Source organism: Marmota marmota, unplaced genomic scaffold (genome assembly GCF_001458135.2).
Source record: "Marmota marmota marmota unplaced genomic scaffold, marMar, whole genome shotgun sequence".
In the NCBI taxonomy this organism is placed as follows: Eukaryota; Metazoa; Chordata; class Mammalia; order Rodentia; family Sciuridae; genus Marmota; species Marmota marmota.
The window spans coordinates 15,328,372-15,351,557 of record NW_026000093.1 but is presented as its reverse complement, the minus strand read 5'-3'; positions in this window follow the sequence as shown (position 1 = coordinate 15,351,557).

Sequence of the window (23,186 nt, the reverse complement as noted above, 5' to 3'; positions counted from 1 at the left end):
TTAAGAAATATATCCAAGTTTACACAGCTAATACATGACAAAACCAAACTTCAAATCTGATCATTGGACAGAGAGCCCAAACACTCTACCACTTTATTACCTGAGTGGCTTCTAAAAGCTAAGCGTTGGAAACTTGTAGACTTGCCATGCACTTGGAATCCATTTCAAAACAAGAAGAAACCCAAGACATGCAATGGAACATGTTAACTTTGAAAAAGAAAGGAAGGTGGGCTTACTCCTTAAATCGTACAGTAGAAAAGAAAAAGAAAACCTAGGAAGTGAAATTAGCCCTGAAGATTTAACCATGAAACTTCTCAATAGGCGAGTACATTGCAGGTCCTTAGTGGCTCCCAGGAAGACATCACTGATTCCATCCTTAGGGATGTGCAATACAAATTTCAATACTTTTAGTATGCTAACTCAGCAGAGATACAGTCTCTTGACCATCAATTCTTCACTGAGAATGTACTTAACCTTCAATCTGTCATGTCATACATAAGGCTGGTAAGTCCACTGACAGGCACATGAGTGGCACATCTCAATCTCCAGATGGGAATCTCCTTGAGAACAGAGCAGGATTCCTGAGCACAGCAGGCAAGACTATCTTTCACAAGCCATTTCTAAAGTCTACTTGTCCATTTCATTTCTAGTCATTACCTCTCTGTGTTCTAAATATCAAGTTCTGTCTTCTCCCTAGGAAGCCTCTTTTACCATTTCTATTTGCAAAGTTTCTATCTTACTTTGCAGCTTAGCCTACCCGTTGTCTTTGAGGCAGTGGCAGTGCCATAAGGACAAGTGAGACTTGGCCTTCATCATAGTGTCAAGAGATGCTCATTGATCCCTCTGCCCTAACACTGGCCAACCTGCAAGCCCTAAAATCCTCACCTATAGGGATGCTGGAATGATCAGTTTCCAGGTGCTCTTGCCCTGCTCTGTGGGGTGACTGTGTCTCTCTCCCTTCATTCCCACAGTCCTTTATATAGTCTTCCATACAATATCCATCACATCATGTTTTAATTTGGTTTTCAATATGCCAATTTTTCTACTTGGAGAGCAACAACCAGAACTACAAGGGATTTAATAGAATGCTTAGAATATAATTGTCACTCTGATAAAACATAACTGAATCAAGAAATTATATCTATTTATTATATTCTTACACATAGCACTTAATACAGAACTTTGCATATACTTGTTAAATATGTCATTCATAAAATATATAAACAAAGAAACACATAACCACCATGACCCCGTGACTTATTGTAGTTTACTTCCTTCATATTTGTTTATGGTGTCAGTCTACATATTTCCTGTCTTCCCTCTTATGTAGCAAATTAAATCCAGTTGCTCAAGCTGAAAAATCAACAAACCATTTTCTATTCTCCATTTCTCTCATCCCCTACAACCAATCCATCAAGAAATTGTATTAATTCTATTTCAAACATATATCTAAAATCTATTCATTGCTCTCCATCACTATTGGTCCCATTCACCATCCTCTAATATATAAAGCAGTAATATAGTTCCCTATTTCTACTCTTACCTTTGTAATTTAGTCTTTATACAGCATCCCCGGGTATCTTTGCTAAAGTTTTATAAGATACCAACCTTATTAAAATGTCCCAATGACTTCACTATTTTAAAACAAAATGCCACCCGGCTTTGGTGATCTAATTTTTCTTCTCAAACAAACTGCACCCCTTAACTCTCTTATTCCTTTTTTCACTATGTTGCAGCCACATTGACATTGTCATTGTTCCTCCATAGGTCAAGCTTGCTGCTACATGGACCTTTGCACTTCCTCATCCCTCTGCCAAGGTGGGTCTCCCATTGCAAAATTTTTTCCATCCTTCAAATATCGGATGAAATGTCAGTTCTACAGAGAACCTTTCCCAATCACTCTTTCTAAAGTCCTCTCTTACTTATTTTCTCTATAGCACTTATCATAATCTATTATTACCTATTTATTGGTTTTCTTGGTACTAACTGTCCTTTTCCACCCCAGTTCTCCACCTACAACAAAATAAAAGTTTTGTGAGAGCAGAATTCTATTAGTACATACATATCTTCATTGTCTATAAAATATGAGGCACCCTCTGTGAATTTCTTGAAAAATGGATGAATGCATGTTTAATGCTTATCATAAGACTTCACTTTTATATAGTAAGCTCTTTGCAGGCAAAGAACATGTTTTATGTGTAAAGAATTTGATACAGCATCCTGGGAAGTAGTATGTGACTACAGACACCACAAATGTCACTGAAGGTTAAAATCTATCAGGGTAACATTTACAATGATTATGTCTTGGCTTTCATAGAAGAAAATTGAGCCAAAGAACCAACAACAGAAGCTTATAACAAATACCTATATAAAAATGGGAATCTACAAATATACAATTTTAAATAATATTAATAAGATGTCCTTCTCCTGAGAATGCTTTGAAAATCTGAAAACTTTTAATCCTGTTTTCAGAGAGCAGGTCTCTGCTGTATTTACCTTCTTGTGTGCTAAAAGCACCTATGGATTCCTGTAGTTCTCTTTTTAAGAGGCTTGTGATGCTTGGAGGATCACATGATCAAGAGAGTTGAGTTTAGCAATTCCAGCAGAAGAAAGTCCAGGTGAGGTAATATATCTGAATTTAGTACCTAGATTAAAAGTTTAAGACTCAGCTTTCCCCAAAGTAATTTCTTCTTTCATCAGGGAATGTATATGCTATAAATAAGATTATGTAGCTCAAAAACTAATTGTTTGAGAACACCTAATTGAAAGTAATAGCTAATGAGAGGGTCGTATTAGTGACTTAATGTTAGTGGTCACATTAGAATTCTACATTTGTATAAACCTGGTTTATTTCCTCTTTCATAGTTGGCATTAGTGGGTAAGCAAATTGTTCCAGGACAGCTGCAGCAGTCAATGCTTGCTGGAACTGAATCAAAGGATACTAAAGAATTTAAAAAAGAAAGCGCTCCTTCCAATTCAGAGATTCTTAAAATGAGATTGTAATTGCATGGACCAAAACAAATAAAAGGTCTCTGGAAGCATTCACAGAACATTAGTGGCAGATAGCAGAATTCATTGCTTTAAACTTAATGTTTAAGGGAACCTGGACAAATAAGTAAGCTAGAAAACACCTTCATATGTTGTCTTGTCCCACAATCTCTGCATTATACTAATATGTTCCACACAGGGTGGGACTTGAGTTTAAAAATGAGAAAGCGTTTCCCTCCATCAACAAACCTGGCCTTGGATAGAGGCATACAAAACAGATTCACACATCACTGTCTGACAAGATGTTCACTGATAATTTTAGCAATGCTGAAGAACTTATTGATACACTTTTCCCTCTTAGAAAAGCATCTGAAACTCATGGGAAAAAAATAGAGTACCAAAAGCAAATGGAGAATTTGAAACTTTGCAAGAAAGTGTGTGTTTGAAGTAGGACATCTTAAAAAAGGTCAGGCAATATGGTGGTGCTTATGATCAAATCCCTCATCAGCAAATTTCTATCCAAACTTTTTGAACATAGAGACTGTTAAGCAAAATTCAAATATTCACAATATGTTAACAACAGATTGACCTTCCTTAGTTTAAAAATCACAGAAAAATAATCCCAGCAATTCAGGAGGCTGAGGCAAGAAAATCACAAGTTCAAGGCCAGTTTTAGCAACTTAATCAGACCCTAAGCAACTGAGTCAGGCCCTAAACTACTTAGTAAGATCCTGTCTCAAAATGAAAAACAAAAATAAGGGGGCTTAGGGATGTGGCTCTGTAGCTCAGTGGTTAAGCACCCCCTGAGTTCAATTCCCAGAACCAAAAAAAAAAAAAGAAGAAAATTTTTAAAAGTCACAGAAAAAAATGACAAATCTTGGGCTTTAGGTGCACAGATCCATGAAGGTGCTGCCACTCCCTTAACAATGACCACTGGACAGAAGCCAACAGCTGTGGTTCAGTTGGGTGCATTGGACCTGTCACAAAGAGTAGGTTGCATTATTTGTTAAATATTTATTAGTAAATATTCTAATGAAAGAACAGACTTAAGTACCTTAATATGGTTGATTTATTCACTAATCCATTCATTTGTTCAACAAATATTTATGGAAGACAGTTATACAAAGGAGCCGGAGGATGTACAAAGAATGATTGGAAACAAGGCACTGGCAACAGCTTAAGAGTATTATATTATGATTGTATTATATCCTTTCTGTTTACTCTTACACATTTGATTTTCTTCCCCTAAAGAATGCTAATTATTATTTCTCTATCATTTTTGTGTTTCAAGAGTAAAAGGGAGCTTGCCCAATCTGAAAACAAAGAATAAGAGGATAACAGAACAAAACCATAATCAATTAGGAAAGTCAACCTGGGGAACAAGATTGACAGGGACCCTGAGTGCTTTTAATAAGCAAAGCAAAAATCTGAAAGAGTAGGTAGCATATTTAGGGCAACAAAATCATTTGCAGATTCCACTTACTTGTGGGGATGAGCCTTCTAATTTATCATAGGAGATCTTTAGGGGCTTGATAACAAATGTATGAGAATAGTAAATGAGGCCAGATAAATTAGAGACTTAGATATAAGTTACACTTGGACTCTTATTAAATGTGACCTTGGAAACCCACTCCTACTCCAACATAAAAGCTACTCAAAGTATGCATTACTACCTTAGCACTGAAAATTCATAATGCTTAGAACATTTTGAAGGGCTAACACTGATTCTTCCTTTTTATATCTGAAAAGTCGTAAGCAAAGTATAAATAAACACTTGCCTCTAAGCACATTTCAAAGACTTTTTTTTTTCACCTTCAAATTTTCATACTGAACTGACATTATCTGAGCAGGAAAGTCATAATATCTAGATTTTTTTAAATACCTAAAAATTATATATTATAGATTTACTCGATTGTATAAATTAAAGTGGTATTTAAGTATGTATTTTTACACCATTATGATAATACAGTACAGATAAATTTAAGAATGCTTATGTATGAATATATTATCAAGAAGTATGATTCTTTAAAAATCAATAATATGTCTTAATTTGTATCAAAATGGACTCAGAATTTTATTTATATTTTACAGTGCAGGGGATCAAATCCAAGGCCTCATGCATGACAGGAAACATCCTACCACTGAGCTACGTTCCCAGCCCTACATGATTCTAAATGAAATACTAAAGCTACCAATACTTGGCAAGAATAGTCCAAAGACAGCCCCAGTAACAAATTTCTGAGAATAATTTTTAAAAAGCTACCCTACAGATTCCAGGAGGACTCTTTTAACTAAGTGTGGGCCTAAAGCCTATGACAATGTCCTCTATATTTTTCAACACTAATCCCTAATTGGGGAAATAATTAGACCTCTATGATATAGGCCAACAGTGCTAAGAGAACATCAAATCCCAAAATCTTGGACAGAGATTCTTTTTTTTAATGCAAGAAAATGCAGACCTACATTTTAGTGAAGTGGATGATTAATAAAAGCCATGTACCTATGAGAATGTAAAACTAAGAAGAACAGCATGCCTATTTAGGTCAGCTATTTTCTGATCTACTTTGGAATTAAAATCAGGTAACATAAACACAATTATTTCATACTAAAGCAGGCCAGCACCTTGGTTGTCAACCAAATTTAAAACTGGCAGATAGTCTTCATGTACACCATTATAGAAAATATTAACTTTCACTTTACTGATATATTTCACAAAACAAGCTAACATTCAAGTAAATACTTGAGCATCTCCAATTTGAATGAACTGCCACAGACCACATGGTTCTTCCAACAAAGGTATAACATATTTAGACTACTTGAGAGAGCAATATCAAATATGAGTAAACGTCTATTCAAAGTCATAGTTTATATTTTCTGGTGAGCATAATTCTCTACTTTTCATAAAGATTTCCCAGGAACACATAAGCATACCCTATGCTAATGTCTAGGCCTTTGGTATTATGCTGCTTAGCACCTCTCCACCTTAACGTGATCTTTATTCATCCAGGAAATATTTGCAGGTGTCCTCCAGTGGGCCAACCACCCTTCAAGGGACTGAAAAACATGAGAAAACAAACAAGAAGTTCCTGTACTTTTCAAGTACACATGATAAGGAGGATGAGGAATATGACAGGTATAAAAAAAATTAAAGATAATTATAGATGGGAACAACCTGGGAAGAGAGCAACAAAGAAAGGAAAGAAAGCAAGGAGAAGAAGCGAGGAGGAAAGAGGGAGAAAGGACTAATAGGATGGCTTAGTGACTTTAGATAGTATGACCAAGAAAAGCTTCTACCGAAAGGTAAAGAATGAGAGGGGGACAGCTTATAGAAAGTCACAGAAAGAGTCTTTTTAAATAGAAAGAATAAGCTTACAAATCTTAAATACCAACTGGACTTTTTTTTCCTCTTCTTTTCCTTTTTATTTATTTTATTTTTTCCAAGAACTGAAACAAAGGCCATAATGGCTGGAGAAAAATTCTTGTTCCTTATTTGAATTTTCAGCTAAGCTACTTGCCCACCCGTGATAAACAACTAAAAACTAGACAAAATTTATGAAATTCTCGTTTTCAGGTATTCAAAAATGGGCAGAGAAGTATAAGACCCCTAAGAGAATAGAAACAAGTGAGATACCTCCTCACATTGCTCCAGCTTTCTGCTTGAAGTTCACAGACCAGGTTTGGAGGAAGGAAGCAGGCTGAGCACAGGCAGGTTGAGGTGGCTGGGCTTGGCATAAGAGGACCAGAGATGAGTAAGCAATACATAAAAAAGAGCTTCAGAAATCTGAATAAGGATCTCCAGTGCCCTTGTCTGAATATAAAACTGCACACATGCAGGGCAAAAATGCCAAACAAAGAATAATACCTGGGGCTGCTGAAAAATCCCCACATTTGAGTTCTCAGGAGCCAAGATGAGCCAGCTTGTTGAATACCTGGGGCATTCCATAGAACTACTCAGTAGAGGAGAAGCATGCATGAGGACCAAAACTAAACTAGTCCTAGAGCAAAGGCCTCTTTAGTTCCACAAAGGTTTAAGTTGCTCTGCAAGTAAGTTAGCTGGCTGTCAATACAATTGTTAAAGAAAAATAACAAAGTCAAGGCACTCAGGACATATGAAAAGTACCAAGCTTTAACGTGTGCCCAGAAGTAAAACCAGTCAATAGAAGCAGGCCTATACATAACAGGGATGATGGACTTAGCAATCAAGAACTTTAAAATAGCTCTTATAAATATGCTTATGACTTTAAAGAAATATATCAGCATAATGAAGAAGGGAACAAAAACATTTATGGAAAAGCTAATGAAACTTCCAGCATTGAAAAACACAATGAAAAAAATTTTTTCAGTGAATTCATGGATTAGATACTGCAGAAAAAAAGATCAGTGAATTTGAAAACATAGCATTAGAAATTATCCAGTCTGGACTCAGATTAGATAATTTATATTATGTGTCAAATAGAGGAGAATAATGATAGAACAATTGGCAATTTTCAACAAGAAACATTGCTAGCAAGAAAACAATGAAATGACATATTTAATGTACTGAAAGAAAAATGTCAAATTAGAATTCTATACATAGCCAAAATATCTTGCAAAAAAATAGAAAAGAATCAAAAATATTTTAAGCAACCAAAAGCTGAAATAGTCAGAATCTCACTGGCTTGCACTATATGGGAAATAAAATTGTGTGGGTTGAAGGAAAGAACACCAAATGGATATTAGAATTTACAAAAATGATTAAAAAAGAGTATAAAAGAGGTTAATATGAGTTATACAAAAAGTTATCAATTTCTCCCACTTTTAAAATTTCTTTAAAGATAGTTGACTATTTAAAGCAAAAACCATAATAATGTTTTTTTTCAAACATATAACATATGTATTTATTAAAAATAAACTCAAGATGGGAGAAGTGGTAGTATATTGTTGTCAGTTTCCTTCATTATACATATAGTAATATAACATTAGATGACTGAAGACTGTTTATAATGAAGACATTATAAACCAAAAGCAACTACTAAAAGAATAAAGACAAAGCAAGTAAAAGAAGAAAAGAGGTAAAATGAAATACTAAGTCACTCCACTTATTTAAGAGCACACAAGAAAAGAAAAAATAGGAACAAAGAATAAAAGAAACACATAGAAAATAAATAGCAAATAACAGACTTAAACCTGACATATCTATAACTATGTTATTAAATAGTTCAAACATCAAATTAAAAGGTAGATTATCAGACTGCATAACAAAGCAAGACCCAACTATATGTAGACTACCAGAAAGTCATTTTGAATTATAGAGACACAGATGGGGTAAAAGTAAATGCTTGAAAAAAGAACATGTCATGCAAATGCCAAACATAAGAAAACAGGAAGGACTCTGTTAAAAGTAAATAAAAGTTAATATCAGACTTCACAACAAGCAAGGGGTGTTCTAGAGACAGAGAAGCATGTTGATCCGTACACGCTGTATGCATGTATGGAATCACAGCAGACTCACTACAAACCCCATTAATGTGCAGCTGATGTACATTAATCAAAAATAAACTTTTTAAAAGGATGTTTTATAATGATAAAAGGATCAGTTCATCAGAAATACATAACAAGCCCCTAGGTGTTGTATAGCTAAATAACAAAACTTCAACATACATAAAACTAAAATGGACAAAATTGAAAGGAGACATATCTACACTTACAGGAGGAGACTTCTGTTTTAGTCAGCTTTTCCATCGCTATGACAAAAGGACCTGATCAGAAAAACCATAGAGGAGGAAAAGTTTATGTGGGGGCTCACAGTTTCAGAGGTCTTAGTCCATAGAAGGCCGGCTCCATTTCTCCGGCTGAGGTGAGGCAGAACATCATGGTGGAAGAGTGTGGAGGAGGGAAGCAGCTCATGTCAGGATAAGGAAGGAATGAATGGAGGAAGGGAGGAAAAGAAGAAGGGAGGGAAGTAAGGAGAGGGAGGGGGAGGAAGAGGGACTGACTCCACTTGTGATAGAAATATATACCCCAAAGCCATGCCCTAAATGCCCCACCTCCCTAGCCACACCCTGCCTGCCTTCAATTTCCACTCAGTTAATCCCACCAGGGATTAATTCACTGATTGGGTTAAGGTTGTTAAAACTCAAGCCTTTCCCCTCTGAACCTTCTTGCATTGTCTCACAGGTGAGCTTTTGGGGGACACCTCACACCCAAACCATAACAGATTCCAATACTTCTTAGTGATAGAACAAGTATACAGAAAGTCAATAAGTCAAAGGTTTGAATATCATCAACACACTTGACTAATTCATATTGGTACACACCACATGCATCAACCACAGAAAAGAATACACCTTGTCCTCACACACACACAGAACATTCAGCAAAACAGACAATATGCTGAATCACACAACAAGTGGCAATACATTTTAAAAGACTGTAATCCTACAGAGGATAGCTCTGACTACAACAGAACTGAACTAGAATTTAATACCAGAAAGATATGTGAATGATCCCTGAGAAACTAAATAACAACTTATAAATAACCCATGAGTCCAAGGACAAAAAGGAAAATTAAAATGTATTTATTTTAATTTCTCCCAATAAACAGTGAGAAAAGGAAGAAATGCCAGTACTTATGTTCTAAAAGGAAAGAAAGAATGAGTGGGAATCAATGAAGTAAAAAAACAGAAATTCAGGAGAGAAAAATCCATAAAATAAAAGTTGTTTCTTTGAAAAATTAAGAAAAGTTGATAAACTTCTAACTGGTCAGAGAAGCAAGAAAACACAAATTACCAATATCTGGAATGAAAGTAGAGCCATCACTATAGATCCTAAAAGCATTAAGAGGAGAAAGTGAACATTATTAATAAATGTTTGCAATAAATTCAACAACTTACATAAGATGCCAAAATGCCACTCAATTAATCCCATTAGGGATTAATTCACTGATTGGGTTAAGGCTGTTAAAACCCAAGCCTTTCCCCTCTGAACCATTTAAAAAACGGACACAGAAAAGACAGGACTTGAAAATAAATGGAGTGTAGTGAGAAAAGAGTAGGCAGTATAATTGGAGGAGCTAGAAATCAGGTGATGCCCTGCTTTGTAGAACAAGATGAGGTATTTGGATTTAACTCTTTAGTAAAAAGCCATCAAGAAAAAGGTACAATCTTACTTCAGTTTTTAAAGATCACCGGATGCTAAGAAAAGAATGAGTTCTGGAGACACAACAGAGAGGAATAAGTTAGGAAATTATTGCATTACTGTAGGCAAGAGTGAATGGAGGCCTGGACTAGAGCAACACTTGTAGAGAGAGAGAGAAGCAGACAGAATCAAGGTGCGTTCCAAGCTTGGTTCACATATGTCAGAACTAAAATCACATATAAATTTCTTATTTTTGACATAATAAATATCATCCAGAAAAATCCACATTTAAGGCAAGTGGTATTTTCTCACTGATTTTTAGAGACTTTTATTCTCTGAGAAAAATTATTCCCACACATGTAATAAATCTATAATCAAGATTGGATTGATTAAATGGTACATTGTTATAATTGGGGAAAAAAAAAACTGAGACTACAATAGAACACTAACAGTGACCATTTCTGAAGCGTGTTTTTAATGCTGATTTTGTTTCTCACATCGTGCTTATAATTTTAATAAGAGAATTATTTTTAAAAGATTGAAACAACATTTTGGGCCATATATTTTAAAATAACTTGTTTGTGTATATCCTTTTGACATTGTCCACATCTCTTCCCTGTGGACCACGTAAACACTTTTTTTATCCTGTGATTTTCATTGCAGCTCCCAGCAGGGGTTGTCTGCCTTCTTGCCCCAGTCACCAATCTTACAGCACAATACAGCTCCATCAGGCCAAAATCAATCCCATGAGATGATACAAGTTATGTGGATTTGATACACTGGCAGATCTATAGTTCTTTACTCTATATCCAAAGGATGTGCCTTATTATAACACAGGCTCACATCATCCCCTCTCATATCCAAATGTTTACAGCAGAAGATATTTCTTCAGTCAACCTGTTCACTGGCTTGCAATTTACTGTGGATGTGTAAATTGTCTAAGAGAGCCCTAATGTGGATTTTCAGTTCACTGTGCATAGGAAAACAGAATCTAATAAGCATGCCACCATGATGAGATACTCCTTTGTGTGCGCATGCTTCCTCTGCCCACCGCTCCTTTTTTTCTGTTTTAGTACTGGAAAATGAACTCAGAGTTTATATACTTTTTAAAATTTTGAAACAGGGTCTTGTTAAATTGCTAAGGGTCTCTTTAAGTTGCTGATGTTGGCCTCAAACTTGCAGTCCTCCTGCCTCAGCCTCTGAAGTTGCTGGGATTACAGGCATGTGCCACTGTGCCCAGCTGACACTTCTTTTAAGCATGATACAAACATTTCCATTAAAATAGTCTCTATTTTGTATCAAATAATGCTAAGAAGTGATATTTCTATTCAATTACATCATTCTCAAATACAATTCTGAGGATCTCTATCTTCAATTTCGATTCCTTTTAATTTTTCTTCATCATTTCCCAGTGATATCCCATCAAAGGGACTTAACATGTAAAATCTTAATAAATCACTCTACTCATTATAGCAAGTTTCAACAGTCTCAACCAGAAAAAAAAAAACAATGTCATATTCATTTTTAACTGAAGAAATTAAACTTGCTTGCTTTGAAACATTGATGAAATCAACTTATAAAGATGACAATCTCACTTTAGATTATTTATTGTCTTGTGTTGTAACTCATGTAAAAAGGATGAAGCACATTATATCTGAAACATTATACTTAATAATGAGGCATTGCACACGGCAATAATTTTATTGCAATAAACTATTTAAATTATCCTCAAAGAAATATAGCATTAGTTGTTAAATAATGAAACAACTTGATTTAATAAAATGGTAGTGGAAATGAATAACCTAAGGAAGATTACCCTAATTGTCCCCTAAATCTTTACGACTCAAAGTATGGTCCATACATCTTCATCATCAGGATTCAGAAGTTTGTTAGAATCTCAGGCCCTATCACAGAGATACAGCATCAGAACTTTCAATTTAACAAAATTCTTAAATGATTTGTATGTATATGAAAACTTTAAAGCATTATAGGAAAATCAATCTTAGTTGCAAGTGTGTTACCAACTCAAAATATCAAAATACTTTATGACCAGTTTTCAGAAAATACTACCATTTTTTTTTTTGTTTTAACCTGCTAGTATTTTAATTTCACAACACCAAAAATCAAGCAAATTTTGATTAAAACAAAATAAACTTCTGTCTTATGTACAGGAATGAGTGGCCAGGAATCTGCTTTAAGTAGCTGGTAAAACTTTGCAGCATTTCATATTTCAATCTGTTCTGTTTTGCATTATGAATGTTCTACTCTTATTTTAAAGAAGAAAAATATACTAGATTAGAAGTAATTAACAGTTCATCACAGTTAGCACTACTATTTATTTTCTTTTACTTAAGAATGTAAAGTTGGCACTTATCTTCATAACACAAGCAAATATCTATACTGGATTGAAGTAAAACAAAAGTTTTTTGTTTTGTTTTGTTTTTGCTTTGTTGCTTACATAACTGGAAGTAAATACAAAACATTAAAATATAGTACATCCTGGAATGTTCCCAGGAGCATCCTAAAATGTTACCAGTACATCCTAAAATGTACTTATTCTGAATCAAGTCAATGAAGAAGTCAGGGCAAGACCAGTTGGTCAAAGCTAACTGGTCGGGAAGGGTTCTTCAAATAAGGAAGTTCATTGTTCAAGGTAATTGAACTAAGTAATTAGAAGATAACATTTCTTACCCCAAAATTTTGCCTGACCTAACAATATGAATATAAAGAAGTACTGACTTATTGAGTTATGGCCTTCTATGACTATTCAATTGAAATCATTTCTCAAATGGTTATTATGGAATCCGTTAGTGAGACACAAGATTGCCATCACCCACCTGCCCTCAAACAACATATGATGGATCCTGTTATTGCCATGTTAGCTATAAAAATCATTTTTGAAAAAGTGGAGCTTTTAAATGAGCAAAATATTATGGGGGAAAAATACCACATTGGTTTAATGGAGATTTTTCACCAACATGTCACTAAAACCTTAGGCTCAGTACTACTAAGTGGATGGATATAGATATAAATACAGCTGTAGGTACAAATATATCCATATACAAAATATGTTCTTATAAATTTAGTGTAGCCTTATACAGCATGTATAAAGTCTACATTAATGTATAATAATGCTAAGCCTTTTACCTTGATAAAGAAGTATTTGAGCAAAAACTTGAGTTGGGAAGAAGAGACAGAATCTATCACACAGGTGAAAGGGTTGGATTTAAATTAGAGAAAAATCTATATACAATAATAACCTAAAAAGCTGAGTATACAAGTACAGGTAGATGGGAAGGTAGGTGTAGAGTGCTCTTCTGTTTTATTCCCTTTTCAGTGAATTAGAAAGTTAGCTAAGAGTAGGAAAAATGAAGAATATTTTGAGGCTTGAGAATAAAGAAAAAGAAATAAAACTGTCCTCAAGCAGTGGAGAAAGGAATTGTAGAAGGGTGGTTAAGCAGTAGGACTACCATCACATTTGACATTCGTGGTTATTAATTTAAAATGATATCAATAATTCAAGTTGCCTACTTTTCTTTAGCCTGTTTAGTTGTGGAGACACAGGCAGAAGGTAAGTGGATATTAGGATATAATCCAAGCTGAGGTTTGTTCAGGCAAGCATACAAAGTAGGAGTGAGCAAGGAGATTTAGGGAAATGTGAGAGAGTGGTTCTATTAATTGATGCTGAAAGTTTTTGTGGATAAGAAAGCAAGCAAGGGGCTGAGTGTACTGGTGCACACCTTTAATTCCAGTAGCTCAGGAGGCTGGGGCAGGAGGATTGTGAGTTCAAAGTCAGCCTCAGCAACTTAGCAAGACCCTAAGCAATCTAGGGAGATCCTGTCTTCAAATGAAATATAAAAAGGGCTAGAGTTGTGGCTCAGTGGTTCAGCACCCCTGGATTTAATCCCCAGTACCAAAAAAAAAAAAAAAATTGAAAGAAAGCAAGTACCTGAATAGAAAGAGAAGCTGTAAAAAAAAAAAGTAGAAGGATCAATGGATTATAGATCTTCAATTAACCAATAACCTGTTGAAGCTATCAATGAGAGGGAATCAAGTTAGAAATAAGAGCTACGATCTGAGACACTGAGATTATGGAAAGATGACAGATGTTGGTAATTTCAAGGTATATAACCTTCAGAACACCTAACCAAAATAGAATTTAAAAAAAATCATTGCAGAGAAGAAGTAGTTTAAGGAAGTGAAAAACTAGGGCATTAGAAAAAAACATCACAAGGATATTGAAATTGCCAAGAATCATGGCAGTAGTGATGTAAAGAGCAGCAACAGTCAGTCAGCAGTTAAACTCCTACAAGGCATGAGGAGTAGTGACTTGAGGGTTTGCAGAGGACAGCAGCAACAGGGCATAGGTGATGGTTTGATGGCATGAGATTTAAAGCTCATGGAGGTTGGAGAAAGAGGGACAGAGAACAGGCTAGAAGCTCAGGATGAGCAAGGAGAATATGCCTCGTAGTAAATGTTATGGGAGGAAAAATAACCAAAACTTGATAAGGCTTAAAGAAGCATTTCCCTCAGGGGAAATCAGGTTCAATCAAAGCAAGAAAGTGAAATAAACAGGTTTCTGACAACTTCTTGCGAGTTCCACTGGAAGGTTCCTGGAGATAGGGGTGAATGAGATATTTGGTCAGAATAAGAATGTGCAGAAAAACAGGAAAATGAGAATCTGTGAGTACAGATTTTCTTAGAGCGACCAATTTAAACAGGATTTAAGTCCATGATGAAACTAGTTCTGATCCTCTCAAGGTGGTGCAGAGCATTGAGACAGAATGGGAGCATTTCTCCTTGGTAAATTTTTAAGTTTTATTTTCCACTGGCTAATAATTGAATATATCCATGGGAAATGATGTAATGTTTTATTACATGTATATATTGTGGAATAATCAAACTAGGCGGCTAACTGTACTCATCCCTCAAATACCATTTTTCTGTGGTGAGAACATTTAATGTCTTTGCTTTTAGCTATTTTGAAACATACAATCTATTATTATTAACTACAATCACCATATTCTGCAACAGATGACCAAAACTGAGTCTTTCTGTTAATTGAACTTCATATTTTTTTGGTCAACATCTGCTCTTCCCCATATACCATTTCCATCCCCAGCCCTGGTAACCATTTCACTCTCCTTCTGAGTTCAAGTTTTCTAGATTCTGAATATAAGCATATTCAGTATTTGTTTTCTATTGACTAGTTCATTTCACTTAGCATAATGTCTTCTAGGATCATCTATGCTGTCGCAAATGACAGAATCTCCTGCTTTTTAAGACTAAATAAGTATGTCATTTTGCAGAGAGAGGTATTACATTTTTAAAACCTGTTCATATTTTGATGGGTACTTCAGTTGTTTCCATATCTTGGCTACTGTGAATAGTATTGCAGCAAACATGGGAGTGCAGATGTTTTCATCATACTGATTTCATTTCCTTTGGCTATATACCAGATAGTGAGATTGCTGGATTATATGGGAATCATATTTTTGATATTTGAAGAAGTTCACACTGTTTTCCAAAGTGGCTATACTAATTCACAATACTAACAACAGTGTAAAAGAATTTTCTTCTCTTCACATTCTTACCAACACTCATTATCTTTTACCATTGTTTTTTTTTATTATTATACTGTTAGTAGCCCTATTATACTGATTGTAGCTCAAATCTAACAGGTAATAGCTCATGGTGGTTTGAATTGGAATTTCTTTGATGATTAGCGTTGGTGGGCCTAGAAAAGTGATTAGCATATTTTCCTTTGAGAAACGTTTATTCAGGTCCTTTGCCGATTTTTAATAGGATTGTTTTCCTGTTACTGAGTAAAGTTGCATATATATCATGTATGTTATTGGCCTCTTATCTGATGTATGATTTGTACATATGTTTTCCTAATCTGTGGGCTTATCTGTTCACTCTGTTAATTATTTCCTTTGTTGTGCAGAAACTTTTAGTTTGATCCAATCGCATTTGTCTATTCTTGCTTTCATGGTGCTTTGGGCGTCTTGGCCAAGAAGTCATTGTCTAGACCAGTGTCATTAGCTTTCAGCAGGGGAACTCTTGACAGGACCAGTCATATGTCCAACCTGCTCTTCTATTCTGACAATAAAAGTTTTCGCAGGACCTGTCTTACCCTCAGAAACCAAGCTTAGCTTCCTTTTGCATACAGAGCAAGAACTCCTGATCACTCTTATCCATAAAGGTAAGGATGTAAAACAGCTGTGAAGGAGTTAGCTCATAAATATTTGATGCCTGTTTTTGTTGTTGTTGTTGTTGTTATTTATTTGTTTGTTTGGTACTTGGGATTAAACTCAGGGGCACTTGATCACTGAGCCACATCGCAAGCCCTACCCTATTTTGTATTTTATTTAGAGACAGGGTCTCAGAGTTGCTTAGCACCACACTTTTGCTGTGGCTAGCTTTGAATTTGAGATCTTCCTGCCTCAGCCTCCCGAGCTGCTGAGATTATAGTTGTGCTGGGCTGATGTCTGTCTTTTATCTGCTTTCTTTCTGTACTTTCTGTTCACAGGGCTCCATTTCCCAGCTCAATCAGGTTGAAACTACAGAGTTCGATCTATTGACAAGTCCTATTGATTCCATTCCTCTAATAACTTTTGCAGATATCGTTATATTTTGATGACTCTCAGGTTTGTATCCCTCGTGGAAAAAAATACATTTCTTCCAGAAATAGACAATTTTGAATATTAGTGCTATCACTTAGTAGCTATGAAACCTTGAGCAAATTGCTTAGTTCCTCTGCGCCTTAGTTTTCAAAAGAAAATAATATTGATACCACACACTTGTACAAAGCATCATTATATAGCATCTCTAAGTCCTAACACATGTAGCAAATTTGTGCTGTTGTAGCAGTGCTTATAACAATAAAAGATCAGCAGCAATTTAAGTGAAAACATTAAGGGATAAAGTATAAAATTGGGGTATCTCCATGCACTGATAACTATGCAACTGTTTTTTTTAGGTAGTCCTTTAACATACTAATTTAGAAGTATCTCCAAGAAGTATTATTAAGTAAAAGTAGCGGTATACATGAAAATAAGTTTATGTGTGCCTATTTATTATTTGCTGAAATTTTCACTTATATATTCATAGAGTTTCCTTCAGGGTAACATGATATAGTGAAGCTAAACTACTTCAGTTATAATCTCAGTCCATCACTTACTAGCTGTTCTACATAAGAAAAGTTACATAATCTTTCTGTATCTCAGTTGTATAATGATGAAAATAATATTATCATTAATTATTAATGATAATAACATTACTTATTTGTCTTGTGAGCATTAATTGAACTAAAAATTTTAAAACAAAAGTTATGGCATATAGTAAGTTGTTTGTAAATGATAGCTATTGTTACTGTTATTACACAAGAAATGCAATGCGTGAGTGCCTTTAAGAAGAAAACTGAGAGAGAAATGAGGAGGCCTATTTTATATTATGTATTGTTTATTCCCTTCTGAATTTTGCATTTTGTGTGCCTATTACCTATTTTAAAACAATGTGATATGTTTTTTAAAGTGTCTTACATATGGTAGGTCTTCCATAAATGTTAATTAACTTCTTTCAAATTCATTTTGCTTTTAAGAATTGAATCTTTTGAATTGACCTTGAAATTTAACTGACCTTGGAAATTTATCTTTCAAAGCATGCTTACCAAAGTCACAAAGCATTGTAAAGTGAAATCACTGTGTTTATTATAGAGTTAAGAGGGAAAGTTCTATACATTACTGTGATATGACATAGGGCTTTATAATCTGGGGTTTCCTAATAAATAGTAATTTATGAAGCATGATGATGATGCTTCATAGATGATCGTAATCCTCCACTTCCTAAGTCATTGCCTGTTTGTTAGTGTATGGGTTAGTGTGAGGAAAATCTCATTACATAGACCCTATTTCCTCTAAATACCATAATTTTCAACAAGTGTTGACCCCAAGTCAATTAGGCACCTTATTATCTTTAATAAAAGTGCTTATCAGTTCAATTCTATCAAACTCAAAAATCCTCTCTTTGTGTGTATGTGTGTGTATATCTTGTGTTTCCAGTTTAAACTCTCATACTTTACATTTAGCATACCCCCATTTTAAAGCTTTCAAAGAACTAAGCAAGGTCTCGGTTTTAAAAGGTTTTGATTCTTTGGATGGTGCTTATGGGGAAGCCAGACACTGGAATAATCTGGTTGCATGACTTCAAACCTCTAGTTTCTGAAGACTGGCTTTTTAAGTGAACATCTGTTATGAACTATAGCATCTTATAATTCTAGAATTGGAAAGCTATTGCATGTCCAACCACACTCATTTACAAGATGTGGTCTCTGAAGATGAGAGACATTGATTTATGAAGACTATGGGGCCATGAGGAAGTTCAGTCTTCAAATCTACATATCACAACATCTGCATCTATAGTTAAGAGGTATCCTAGAGATCATGGAGATCTGCCCCTTTAGTAGAAAGATGAAGATGCTAGGATGGTCACAATGTCAATCAAAGGCAGCTGACAATGGGACTCTTATGGCTGCATCTCTCTCAAATATTCTTTGTCTTACACAATATTATGTTTGGGAAGGTTGAAATTTTAACAGTGAAAATATCTCAAATGATTTTTAAAACATTTGTGCAGAATGATAATTCTATCTCTCAACTGATAAAATTAAATGATATTAATATTCAATGCTTACTGTCTTCCAGATATTTTGTTAAATTCTTTCATATGTTTTCCTTTACTGTCACAACAAACCATGCAGATAGATATATTGCTATCCTTTCTTTACAGATAAGGACACAGAGTCACAAACACAGACTCTGTTCTTACCTATTTAAACCTGTTCAACTCCTCATAATTTTTTGACTCATTAGGACTTAAGTCCTTGTCAACCTGGATTTATTGTTTAATTGTTTGTTTGTATTTGTTTGTTTCTTTAATTTTTAGATCTCTCTTGCACTAGCTGAATCTTCATGATATTATGGTACACCCCTAACCTTCCATCTCAATGGGTTTCTTCTGAACTTGCCTGTTTGATTGGCAGGGTCTGGTGGTTTCCTGTGATTCTGGCCCCTGTGGTGCGGTTCAGTGGTCCATAGATGGATTTCCAAATGCCTAATTGTTATATCCCATGGAAATTTCTCGTTACTTGTTCAAAAACAACTCACTATTTTTATCAGATAATGAATCCCTCCTTTTTCTTTTTCCATTTCTGTTTCTGACACCACCATTGTCCCAGAGATACAAAGTGAAGTCGGATTATATTTCTTCCTTATCATTCCCCTCCTCTAAACTTAAATCAGTTTCAAAGTTATCTAATTTCTATTCCACATCCATCTCCTCCTTTACATTCCAAACTCGGTCGCATATTCAGGCCTTCATTGCAATCCTGACCACAATTCTGAAAGGGAAAACTAATTGATTTCTCTACCTCCTATGTCTCTACATTTTAATTAGTCCTATTAATTCTGTTGTCAATTAACTTACCCCAAGCTCTGATCCAAACATGGTGCCTCCTGCCTCTAAACCTTCAATAAATCTTTGCTCACATGCAAGACTTTTCATAATACCTCCCCAGTCTACCTTTCTAAGTGTTAACAATTCCCCTATGCACCAGCCAAACTGAACTGTTTCCAAAATTTTCCGAATGTTTTCCTTTGTCTTTGCTTCTGCAATCCACTCCACTGGCCCCCCTTAGTTCCTTTCTTAATACACTATCAATTCACGACAATCTATATTAATCATCCCTTCTCTTGATTTCCTAGGCTGATCTGAGCTCTACCCAGATTGAAGCCCCTCAAGAAGCACTACCTCTATACCATAATTACAGCATTTCTTCTGTGCTTGACATTATAGTTTTTTTTTTGTTCATGAATGGGCTTGAAATATTTGAAAGCCTGTCATGTGGAAGAGAGATTAAACTTCTTCTATAAATCTCCAGAGTAGAATCAAGACAATAACTCAAAAGTACAAAAGACAGCTTTCAGCTCAATATAGGAAAGAGTTTTCTGACATTCTGAATTCTCCAAATACTGGGCTGCCTCTGAAGGCAGTCCATTCCTGTCATTTTAATGTTCAAGCAGAGGCTGAAAAACTACTTTTAGGAAATGTGGTAGAAAAGATAGATGAATTGGACCAGATGGTCAATAATACTATCTTCCAAGTCAGTGATTTTTTTTTTATTTTACATTTCTAAAGGCACTTTAGAAAACACACTTAAATATAATCTTGTCATATATTGGTATGAATCTGCTAAGAAAATAAAGCCTGATTTTTTTTTAATCTACCACCTCTCAATTCCCCAACATCAAAATAAAAAGAATTCATCTAGGAAACAAAATTATGAAAGTTTGGAGTGCAACCAAGAGGGAAGAGAAAGATCTTACTCTGTAGAAAAAGTTAACTATAATCTGCTATACAAATAATAACTTGGTGTATACATATATTGCAATGTAAATAAGTTAATTACAGCATATTCCTTGCACATCCATTTCAAAATTCACTTTTAAATACTTTATAAAGTATTCAAAAGTATTCACTTCTAAATACTTTATAAAGTATTCTTTGTTCTATTGTATCACTGTTTTGATAAAATGAAAATAGAGTGCTGAGGACCCTGATGTCAAATATGAAGTAGTTTCACTTCATTTTGTCTCCTTGCATATCAAATTCTTAGGATCTTAATTAAATACAGTGCATCTGCACCCTTTGATATGTAAAGAGATTCCCTAACATTTCTTTTATTTAACAGTTTATTTGACAATATTTAAAGATGATTATGATAGTCTAAGAACTTAACAGTGAATTCCTTATCAAAAAGGTGAATTTTCTTTTAAAAACATACATTTAAAAATTGTTTAAACATTTTAAGGTACATTTCTTAGAAAGTGATGTTTTAAGACACTAATAGGTAAATAGATAGAGGCTAAGAACAGTCAATTCACATGAGGAAGAAACCAGACACATAAACAAAAACATTAAGAAATGTTCAACCATGCTAATAATGAAATAAATGCAAATTAAAACAATGAGACACCATTTTACACTTAATAAATTTAGTAAACAATATATTTAAAAGACTATACTTAGTACCAATGCTTTCACAGCAAATCTGAAGCACATTGTTGTGGTATGATAAATTAGCACAGTTTTTAAGAAGCTATTGGCAATCTATTAAATGTCCTTATTCCCTGAGTAGAAATTTCAAAGTTCAGGATATATCCTAAAGATATAAGAAAGGAAAAACTATGTGTATTGACATTCTTTGAAGAATATGTAACAATTAAAATTTCTAATTATTATAAAAAATGTGCATATTACTTTCATTTAGTTAAATATCATATGACCATTAAAATTATAATTCAAAAGATTATGTAACAATATGGAAAATGATAAGCAGGTATTAAGAGTAAAAAAGCAGGATTTAGAACTAAACCTATATCATTATTACAGTTCTGTTCAACTCGCCATATGGACAAAAACTACAATGAAGCTTTGATATCTTGTGAGAATGGTATTTAAAAAATTATATGTCTGTGTTGGTTACTTTACATGTACTATTTCTGCCTTACAGTAAGATAACATCATGCTTAGTTTTGCTATATGGAAGAGGGCAGAATAGGTTCTTTGGAGTCATATCAGAGTCTGGTGTTAGGGGTTTTGGTGTGTGCTATGAAGCTTTGAAAACAGTTCTTTCCATGTTCTTTCTAACCTTGTTGTTTCATGATTCCAAATGATCTGAAGTAAAGAATATATAGAGAAACCTCTGAACTGGTTGTAGAAACTCAGCTTCCCCTAATGATCAATTAGCCTCTGAAGACAAATTATAAGAAAATCATAAAAACACAGAAAAGTGACAGATAAACTTTACTTGAACTCACAATACAGCTGACCATTTGTTGGGTGCCTACAATGTATCAGACGTGGAACTGTACTTCTTTAAATTGTCTCATTACTCAAAAGAGAAATGAACAAAGAACCCCCAGTGAGCTTATTTTCTCTATTTTTTAAATGAGTAAGTGGAGGCTCAAGAGAGAAAAAGAATTTTCTCAAAGTCATATACTGGCAGGTATAGAATTTGAGTAGAATTTGAATTCAGATCTACTTCCCCCTTTTGTTGATGTTTTATGCCTCAAAACAAGCTGCCTGTCACAATGGTATTGTTTTGGAAGAAATTCTCCAACTTCAAGGGAAACATTTCAAAGTCAGTCATTCCACCAAGCAACCAACTATTATGAGGGGATCTGGAGTCACTATAGCCTATTTGCTGAGCACTGGAATGACACACTGTTAAAGTCAACATTTCCAGTGTTTGGATGTAGTATACCCTCATCTCCTGACATTGAGCATCTACTAGTAGAAACCACTCATAAATTTCTACCCTTTTAGGCACAGAAACAAAATTTGAAAAAGTTTGTTTTCTCTGCTCCCAATTTATTCCTTGTATATGCCCCTCTCTGAGTAGCTGTATTAGTCAGCTTTACACTACTATAATAAAATACCAGACATAATCAACTTTAAAAAGAGGAAATATTTATTTATCTCACAGTTTCAGAACTATCAGTCCGTGGTCAATTGGCTGCACTGCTTTTGACCTGTGGCAAGACAGAGTATTCAGGTGGGGAGTATATTGTGAAGCAAAGTTGCTTAACTTATGGCCACCAGGATGGGGCTAGAGTTCCAATATCTCCTTTAAGGGCAGTGACCTAACTCTCTCCCACTAGGCTTCACATCTTCAAAGTTCCACCACCTCCCAGTAGTTGCTACAAGTTGGCAATGAAGTCTTTAACACATGGGCCTTTAGGGCATGCTTATCCAAACCACAGCATGAGTGAATTTTTTTTTTTTTTTAGTGGTATTAAGGATAGAATCCAGGGCCTTGCACAGGCTAGACATTCTACCAATGAGATATATCATCAACACTTTTTATTTTATTCTGAGACAGGGTCTCACTAAGTTGCTGAGACAGGTCTTGAACTTGCAATAGTCTTACCTCTGCCTCCTGAAATAGATGCGATTACAGTCATGAAGCACTATGCCTTGCTGCAATAGTCAAATTTTAACAGTGATTAAACAATTCACTT